Below are 10598 nucleotides of genomic sequence, written 5' to 3'. Positions count from 1 at the left end.
AAGGTAATGCAAAGCTCTTTAACTCAACTATGATTTGATTAAAACATAAATCATGATAACTACAACTGAAACACAAACTATGAACTGGCCTTATGCTGCAGGAACAGGCATAGTGATGGATTCTTTGTGCTGCAGGAGCAATGTAAAGCTGAGTTTGTATAAAAAATTTATAAATGAAAGCAAACTGAAGCTTTAACAAGAAAGAACAACTAACTAACTACCTACAGATACCTACTAAGTGGGCCCCCTTAGCAAGCATCTCCTGATTACGCAGATGCTAAACTCAGAACTTCATTGAACTTTATTCATAAAAATAGAATGATATACATTGTTTTGTTGATGTGGAAACTAACAACAAACTCTGTCTCTGGTTAAACAGATTTTGTCTTTCATTATCATATTGATTCTTACATGATAACTACTACTCTGATTCTATCTTACTCTATCTATCATCTCCCTCTTCTCTCTCGCGCAGGAGGAGAGCTTTATTTAAAAATAGGGGAGCAACTAACTAACTAACTAACTCCATCAAGGAAAGACGTGGAAGTAAAATATATCCCCAAATCAAGGAACAAAATCCATAAATAAATTTATGCGTTCAACCTGATCCAGAGAGAATCTAGCGCTCCACTCTTTCTAGATTGACTGACATTAAAATTTTTTCCCATGGTTTCGGTCACAGAGTCTTTGCTGGAGCCTCCTCGAAGTCGTGCAGGAAATGGACTTTACTGCAAGGTTGAGATCGGCTGCACTTGACTCGATCGTTCTTCAACAACCTGCAAAACAAAAGGCAACAGGCAACAGAAAAAGGCATATGGCACATACACGATATCTATTCATTAATCACACATTAAATTTACTTCATCATTCAAAAACTGTATACGATATATCAATCATTTTAGGGAGTCAACGGGGCAATAAATACAATCAAGTCAATACAATGAGCTACAGGAAGATAAAAGTATCTTGCTACAGGATATCCCAAAAAGGTTTCAACAAAGTCTGAACATCCATGAAATAACAGAAGTAAAGGCATTTAAAAGTTTATTGTAACATCCAAATTATGAGCATATTTTAAGCTCATCACTGCCCCCTACTTAGTCCAATGCTAGTCCTCCAGCATTAACTTTCCTGGTGGTTTCTCTGAAGTCGGTGGCTGTTACATGACTCTGAAACGGATTTTTAAACTTGTAATAAAATCCTCTGAAATCCCGACATTTTTCATACCTTTGGTCTTCTAATTCATTGTTAAGATTTGTAGCCTGGAATTCATCATATACTTGTTTTCTGATATCAAATATTTTCTCTCTTGCTGAAACATTATTAATACCATATGTCAGAGCAAACCAATCTTTCAACATTGCATGGAGGTTTGAACTTTGAGAACGTAATGGAACAGGCTCTGTTTTCTCAGCTTCCTCATATGTTTCCCACTGTCTACCATAATTCGCCTCATTTGCTACCCATGACATAAATGCTCTCAAATGAATATCATGATATATGGAAGAGGATTCCATTATGTTTCAAATGGTATTAAAAAGCCATGCAAATGGAATTCACACAATGAATTCCTTAACCAGTTAGGGGCTGCCTGGTATGCTTCATAGAATTCCTTGGCAGTATGAATTATAGGATCTTGGTTTCTGGAAATTCTCATCAATTGGAACCATAAAAACTGTTCTTTAAGGCACAGAGCATAAACTCTAGGTGGTGGTCTACATTCCATTATCTGACCAGTTACTTTTAACATTTCGTCTATTTTTGCTTTCAACTTAGCAATTTCCTGCTTCTGACTTTCAATTTTCTTTTTCAATTTCTTCTTTTCTATTCCCCATAGACTTTGTTGCATGTCAGTCTGGGCTATGTATCAAAAAGTCAGGGTTTGCAATGTAACTGTTTCCCAATTAGCTTTAACATATTCCAGAAACTCAATTAAAAACGTTTTCTTATACACAACACTGGCTTTACAAATTGCAGGGTGAAATACAACTTCACTAGGCACATTCAATTGTTCAGTCTATTCTTGCTCTTGCTGCAAGATAAATTCTTCTTGTTACTGTGGTGGAGAAGTCTGTGCTTCCTCCAAAAATTGCATAGCAGCAGTAGCCAAATCATCAAGATTTGGTAACCCTTGCTCATTATGCCCTGTTTCTTTTGTCTCAACTTGTTCCTCTTCAAGAACTCACTCACTCTGGGTAGCATTCTCAGACACATTCTGAGAAACATTAAATTCGGACTCAACAGACCCTTCTAAAATTACAATCACCTCTGGTTGCGGTAAAACAGGGGAGGTCTTAGATTATTTCCTTGCAGAAACCCTTCTTGGTACTGATGAGGCTGCAGGAGGTGTTCTGGTAGCTTTTCTCTTCCTTGTTTGTTCAGAGGGCTTTGCCCTACCAGAGGATGACGGTGAACTAGTAATAGCAACAGGTGTTGCTGTAGGAGAGATAGCTGCAGGGGAAGGTGCTGCAGGAGAAGGACATTGCCTTTTCTGAGAACGAGGGTCAGATTTTGGGGACCCTTCTGCCTTTTTTTTTCCCTTTTCTTTCCTAGTGGCAGACCTAGTTTGTACCCTAGCAGAGGATTCAGGTGCGAAAGCTACAAGACCAGGTGCTATAGGAGTAGATGACCCTTGCCCTGTTTTACTGGTAGATGCAATTTCTTTCTTCTTTTTCTGAGGCCGTGGGGTAAGTACCCTAGGGGGTTGTTGAATTTGCAAACTCTTTTGGGCAACAAATTGTTGCCAAGAGAGAGGTGAGACATCCCTCAAAGAGCGCTCAATCAGTAATTTAATAAGGTCATGATGAGCGACAGAATTATCTTTCCCCTGTTGAGTTCCGTGGGCACTTTGTTCTAAAAATTTTAACAAGAAATTCGGAACATTTATAGCTAACCCATGCCTCATATGGCTCAATAATTTAAAATGATGAGAATGCAGATAGGAAAAATGGCCTTCACAGGTCAAATACCTAATTATGTAAATAGCATACTCTGAATAAGGAGGAGGCAATGATACGCGCCTACATCCCTGCTTGGAGACTTCCAGAGGTCCATCAGTAGGCATTGAAAACTAAGCCCTTGCAGCTGTAGCGTTTGAAGAAAAGTTTTCTCCAACGGCTGGAAGCCCAGTTACTTCAGCAATTCTGTTTTCGGTTGCAACAACCGTTAGACCCCATATGGTGGCTTCCCCTTCAGAAAGGGTTCTCAAAAATTCTCCAGCAGCATCCTCATCAAAATCATTTAAGCTCAAGAAATAATTTAACGACCCACAGAGGCTGAATGCGTGGACTGTTTGTGGATTTTGCAATAACATTTCATGAGCTACAGGCTCAAGTCGCACCAACTGACCACCCATGTTTGTAGTTTCCCTTTAACTGAACTCAATTCCTTGCTAAAGGTTCAAATTCTCTGTTTCCCTTTCTGCTCTGGTTTTTCTTCTTTCGTGCCGTCACATTTCTTTCTTTTTTCTAAAAATGAACTCGTTGAACAAGCAGTCTTAATCGAAAATTATGCAATAAAGAAGGACATGCGAGCATATTTGGAAAGTACTAGAAAATTATTAAAGAAAGATTATTTTGCAGTTATGGCAGCGGCGAAAAGACAGATTTTAAACGATGGATTACCCCGCCCCTTACTTAAAGTATGGCATGTGTCTGTACATGTTGTAAAGAACAGATAGAGGTTCAGGTAATAATGACTAGTACATGCATAGCAGTAAATGAATAGAATGAAATAAATCAAATATGCGATAAGAAAAGATATGGCGTACCTTTGATAATTGCACGTACGTGTGAAGAAAGATGACGACATCTGCATGAATTGACAAATGGGAAAGATATCTTAATTAAGGTTGATGTGGATGGATGACATGGATGGGTGAGATGGGCAGATGAAATGAATGGATGGAATAGATGGACGGAAGATAAAGAAGTGAAATGGGGGCAAAAAATGAGAATGGAGAAAAAGGGGTTTCCTTTTTTAGAAAAGAAAACCTTTATTATGGGCATGCTTTTTTTGAAAATTATGGTAACGTTGCAGGAGAAAGGCCAAAGCCTTCGGCTACAGGAAGAGTAGCAGGAGGAACCTTAATGAACTGTTGCATGAATTCTTCCTTAGAGACTGGTTTGTGGTACAACCGGAGTCAGTGGCCATTCACTAGCAATTTGAAGCGGACTGGGTCTATTGTTACCAGCTGTACAGCTCCATTGTCAAACACATTTTCAACTTCATAAGGGCCAAGCCAGCGTGTTGTGAGCTTACCTTGGTTTTCTTGATATCTGGAATCATATAACAGAGCCCAATTTCCAACAGAAAATTTCTTGGTTTTAATGTGCTGATCATGCCATTTTTTCCTTTGCTGTTGGATTGCTTCTGTATGCTGCAGGGCGGCTTTTCTCATTTTGTCCAAAGCATTTAGCTGCAGGAGATGGTCCTTCCGTGCTTCAGATATGTCTATATTGAGTTCAAGAGCTGTCCTCAAAGTTTTGTGTTCAAATTCTATGGGTAACATGGTTGTTTTCCCATAAAGCAGCTCAAAAGGTGTAAACCCAGTTGTTGTTTTCCATGTAGTTCTGTAAGCCTAAACTGCTTCAGGAAGTCTATTGCTCTAATCTTTTTTATGGATCTACACTATCTTTGTGAGGATCGCCTCAATTTCTTTGTTTGTTACCTCTGCCTGACCATTGGCTTGAGGGTGATAAGGGCTGGACTTCCTATGTTTGATTTTATAGTCATTCATTAGTGCAGTGATCAGATTAGACGTAAACTGAGCTCCTTGATCAGTTACAAGCTCTCTGGGAACTCCAAACCTTATGAAAATTTGTTCATACAGAAACTCAGCAACTTTGTTATCTCGGGCATGAGTCATAGCTGCTACCTCGACCCATTTTGTTACATAGTCCGTGCAAACTAGAATGTATGACTTTCCATTTGATGGTGGATCAATTGGTCCTACAAAATCCATCCCCCATTTATCAAAAGGGGTGACTATTATCTGCGGATATAGTGGCATTTCATCGGACTTAGTTGGTCTTCCCATGCGCTAGTATCTGTCACATTTTCTTGTATAGGCCACAGCATCCTTATGTAATGTTGACCAGTAGTACCTTATTGTAAGAACTTTCATTGATGTTCTTTTTGCTGCAAAATGTCCTCCACATGGTTCATCATGGCAAGCATGCAATATGTCATAAGTTTCATCTTCTCTTACACATCTTCACATTACTTGATCAGGTCCAGTATAGAACAAACTATTTGCAATCCAGGAAAAGTTAAAACTTTTCTCTATTAACAATTTCTTTTCTTTTGGAGAAAAGTGGTCTGGTATTCTGTTTGTTGCTAGATAATTGGCAATGTCTGCATACTAGGGTATATGTGCAGCGATGGAAAACAAGTGTTCATCTAGGAACCTATCATCAATGATCTCATGTGCAACAGGTGTAGCTGATTGAAGTCTTGATAAAAAGTCAGCTACAACATTAGCTCTCCCTAGTTTGTCAATTATGGAAATGTCAAATTCTTGTAACAATAGGAGCCAACGTGCTAACCTACCAGAGATGGCAGGTTTGTTCATCAGATACTTAATTGTTGCATGGTCAGTATGGACGAATATTTGATAACCTGTGACATAATGCCTAAATTTATTCAAAGCATACACTACTGCAAGCAACTCCTTTTCTATGACAGTATAGTTGAGCTCAGGACCTTGAAGGTTCTTGCTGATAAACTAAATAGCATGTTCAACTGAATTTTCTTTTTGATTCAGAATTGCTCCTATGCCAAAGTCAGAAGCATCAACATGTATGTGAAAAGGCAAATTCCATTTTGGACTTTGAAAAACAGGGGCTTTAGTAAGCAAGTCCTTTAGTTGTAGGAAGGATTTTTCACAGGCCTCAGTCCACTCAAATTGGGAATCCTTTGTTAACAAAGCATAAAGTGGACTGACAATTTTACTGAAGTCTTTTATAAACCTTCTATAATACCCTACATGACCAAGAAAACTTCTGACATCTTTCTGTTTTGCAGGAGTTTGTAAATTTTGAATTACTTCAATTTTAGCAGGGTCGACCTGAATTCCATTATTTGAAACATGATGACCTAGAACAATACCTTCTTCCATCATTAGAAAACACTTCTCACTGTTTAGAGACAAATTTTGCTCTCTACACCTTTTCAATACTTTTTCTAAATTTACCAGTGCTTCTTCAAATGTGACTCCATAGGCAGTTAAATCATCCATGTAAATCTCCATACATTCATGAGATATATCAGCAAAGATACTAATTACTGCTGTTTGAAATATTGTTGACGCATTGCATAGGCCAAAAGGCAAGACCGAATAAGCAAATGTTCCCCATGGACAGGTAAAAGTGGTCTTATCTTGATCTTCAGGGGCAATTTTTATCTGATTGTACCCACTATAACCATCCAAAAAGGAAAAATATCTTTTGCCAGACAGTGAGTCTAGTACTTGATCTACAAAAGGTAGTGGAAAGTGATCTTTTTTAGTGGCACTGTTCAATTCTCTATAATCTACACATACTCTCCATTTTACACCTTTCTTGGGGACAATGACTAATGGAGAAACCCATTGATTGTCAGAGATTGGATAAATAAAACCAGCATCAAGCAACTTTTGAAGCTCACTTTTAACTATTTCTCTAAGTGTTGGATTTACTCTTCTTTGAGGTTGTCTAATTGGTGAACAATCTTCTTTGATATATATCCTATGAGTACAAACTCGAGGATCTATTCCTTGCATGTCCCCATATTCCCATGCAAAAGCTTTATGTTGTTCTTGTAGCATTTTTAATAGGTCAGCCTGTTGAGACTGTGACAGCTTGTTATTGATATTCAAACAATGACCTTGAGACAATTCTATCTGGTCCGTGAGATTACTCATAGAGTCTACAGGTAATGTTTGTATCTCTTGTGGAAGCAAATTATGAAAAATCACTGAAAGTTTAGGCAGTGAACTTTCAGAATCTGGTTGTTGCAGGAAACATTGTAAATGAGTACCATTTGAATCAGATGAACTACCCGTATCAGAGTTGTACTGTAGAATTTGAAACAGCAAGGCATCTTCACTCTGAAGTTGTGAGAATGGGTCATTTTTAATCATCATTAATTGAGTCAAAGAATTGACTTCTTCAATTTCCTCCCCCACATCTGGCCAAACAGGTTGGGACAAATCTAGCTGAGGTCTGATAGGTGGATACAGAGCCAATTTCTTTGTGAACTGCCCATCAGAAATGGTCATATCTCCAGAACGACATCCTATAAAAGTATCAGCAGTTGGTAACCATGGTCTACCAAGAATAACTGGATATCCTCCTAAAGTTGTCTTAACTGATAATATGGTGAAATCAGTAGGATACTCTCAAGTTTCAAGAATGACAATTACATCTTCTACTATGCCATCAAGTTTAACTGTGGAGCTGTCTGCTAGCTGCAGAACTGTGGGTGTAGACCTAATGTTTAAAATGTTTAGGGAGTCCATAGTATGCTTTGTCATGACATTAATGGCAGCACCTAAATCAATCAAAACATTTTTTACAACTTGGCCATTTACATTTATCTGCACTATAGGGCTTCCAGGGTCAATATACTTTGGAATAACTACATTTCCCAACATTATATCAGCCAATTTTTCTAGTACATGAATTGTTTGAGGATCCTTTTTCTTTCATCCAGGCTTCTTCAAACAGGCTTCTTTAATAGCTTTTCCAAAAATAGGAATATCTTTAATAGCCTGAAATAAAAGAATTTGAATCTGCACATTCTTGAGCTGATCCAAAATGTCAAAAGTGGGTTCTTCCATGGGTTTATATGCAGTACTTTGCAACCTCTGAGGAAAAGGTGGTTTGTCTTGATTTTGCAGAATAGGCTCTTTAGGAACTGTATCAGTTATGGGCATGTGCTCAATAGGAACAATGGGTATAGTAGATTCTTCATGGGGAGAATCTGGTATTTCAGTAATCAGAGGCAGTTTTGGAGCAGGTAAAGTAGTTCCAGACCTCAAATGGATGTCATTAACATTTAAAGCATAAGCTTGATATTGGTTGGCTTCAGCAAGATACGCAGGCTGCTGCTGCTACTGTTGCTTATTATTAGGATTGGGCAACGACTGGACAGGCATAGGTGTTTGTTTTGGAGGTCCAATATTTGTGGCAGTTACTGCAGGAGGTGGCATAAGGGCCTGTGGTTGTGGCTGTGGAAGCTGCAGGAATCGAGAGGACTGATTTTTCCATTGCTGAGGGCCTCGCCATTCAGGATTTTGCTGCCAATTTCCTGAAGGTGGGGTCCATTGCCCTTGTGACTGCTGCCACCCTCCTTGAAGGGATTGTCATTGCTGGTTCTGATAATTAGGCCAATTTGGTTGAGGTGGATTCCAGGGTGGTGGTGGTCCATATGCATGTTGTCATTGGTTATTATAGCCAGAATAAGAACTACCAAAAGTTAAAGGGTCTTGAAGCATACCTTATATTTGGGCCCACGGTCTCCTTTGTGCAACAAAGAACACTTGATCATCATCTCCTTCTACTGGCTTGAAGTCAGTAATTAGTTGTTTGGCTTCCAAATTAGCCACCATCTTGCATCTGTAGTCACACTTCTTTTGTCTACAGTGTGGACAGAACTCGGCCAAAACTGCTTCAGCCTCCTCATGTTTCTTTCAAGCTTGCATAGTGTCCAGTTGTGTAGCCATATTATTAATGATGTCCTGCTTGAAGTCAGATAGCAAATTTGTTATCTCCATTCGGGAAACTCCACCAGAAAAAGACTTTTCTATTGTAGCATGATGACCTTGACCTTTCTTAACTATTGCTCGAGAGTAGTTAAGACATATTTTCTTTATATCATCCCAAGGCAGCTGGGTTATATCACCTCCTCCTATCAGGTCCAGGGCATCTATACAGGCATCACTGATACCCCTTAGAAACAATAGTTTCTGAGAGTCCTCGTTGAGAGTATGGTTTGAGTTCCTCTTTAGTGAAAACAAGAATCTAGAAATATAATCTTCCAGACTTTCATCATCCTTCTGCTGAATTCGAAATATGTCATCACTTTTGATGGCACTCTTACAATATTCCTTATACTTTTCAAGGAATTTCATCTACATGACCTCCCAACTATCGACGACACCACTTCCCAGACTCATGAACCATCTGAGAGCTCCTTCCTTCAAGGTGGAAGGAAATAACTTTATTTTATGAGCATCTGTGTTGTAGTCATAACTGCGACAGAGGACATCAAATTCAAACAGAAAGGTTTCTGGGTCCTCTGTGACCAGGCCATAAAACTTTGGAAGCAAAGAAGAGGGAATATTTTTAAGATTGTCAGTATCCCCCTGAGGAACAATAGGAAACTCAAATGCAGGAGGTGGATTATTTGCCATGTTTGGTTGTTGGAATAATAGAGTGAATGGATTTTCCTCAGGTTCGTTGTCAGCTGGGTCAAATGGTAGTTCAATAAATAGATTTTTAGGGAGGAACCTTCCTAGGGCGTCTCTTCTTCTTCTATGCATGCAATATGATGAATAGTGGCTTGAAGGATCTAGAAAATTTTACTAACAAGCTAAACTAATGCTGAAAATGACTTCTGATAAACTCCTAGCTAGACGCCATCCCCAGCAACGGTGCCAAAAATGGTCGCGCCCACAAAAGGATATGAAAATCACAGTAAAATCTTTCCTGGGAATTGGGCACTCCAACAGGTGACCAATATCTCTCTCTATAGACGTTCATTTACTTGTCAAACCAGGGGACGTATACTTTAAATGGCACAGCAAAATATAGGCACTAGGAACTCATTTTGGTCAAATCTTAGCAGAAATACATACTGAAAAGAAATTCTACCTACACTACAGGAAGGTAATGCAAAGCTCTTTAACTCAACTATGATTTGATTCAAACAGAAATCATGATAACTACAACTGAAACACAAACTATGAACTGGCCTTATGCTACAAGAACAGGCACAGTGATGGAATCCTTGTGCTACAAGAGCAATGTAAAGTTGAGTTTGTATAAAAACTTTATAAATGAAAGCAAACTGAAGCTTTAACAAGAAAGAACAACTAACTAACTACCTACAGATACCTACTAAGTGGGCCCCCTTAGCAAGCATCTCCTGATTACGCAGATGCTAAACTCAGAACTTCATTGAACTTTATTCATAAAAACAGAATGATATACATTGTTTTGTTGATATGGAAACTAACAACAAACTCTGTCTCTGGTTAAACAGATTCTGTCTTTCATTATCATATTGATTCTTACATGATAACTACTACTCTGATTCTATCTTACTATATCTATCATCTCCCTCCTCTCTCTCACGCAGGAGGAGAGCTTTATTTAAAAATAGGGGAGCAACTAACTAACTAACTAACTCCATCAAGGAAAGACGTGGAAGTAAAATATATCCCCGAATCAAGGAACAAACTCCATAAATGAATTTATGCATTCAACCTGATCCAGAGAGAATCTAGCACTCCACTCTTTCCAGATTGACTGACATTAAAATTCTTTCCCATGGTTTTGGTCACAGAGTCTTTGCCGGAGCTCCCTCGAAGTCGTGCAGGAAATGGACTTTACTGC

This window comes from Cryptomeria japonica, chromosome 5, assembly GCF_030272615.1.
Source record: "Cryptomeria japonica chromosome 5, Sugi_1.0, whole genome shotgun sequence".
NCBI classification, from domain to species: Eukaryota; Viridiplantae; Streptophyta; class Pinopsida; order Cupressales; family Cupressaceae; genus Cryptomeria; species Cryptomeria japonica.
The sequence above is the reverse complement of the archived record's forward strand: the minus strand, read 5'-3'. Positions refer to the sequence as shown.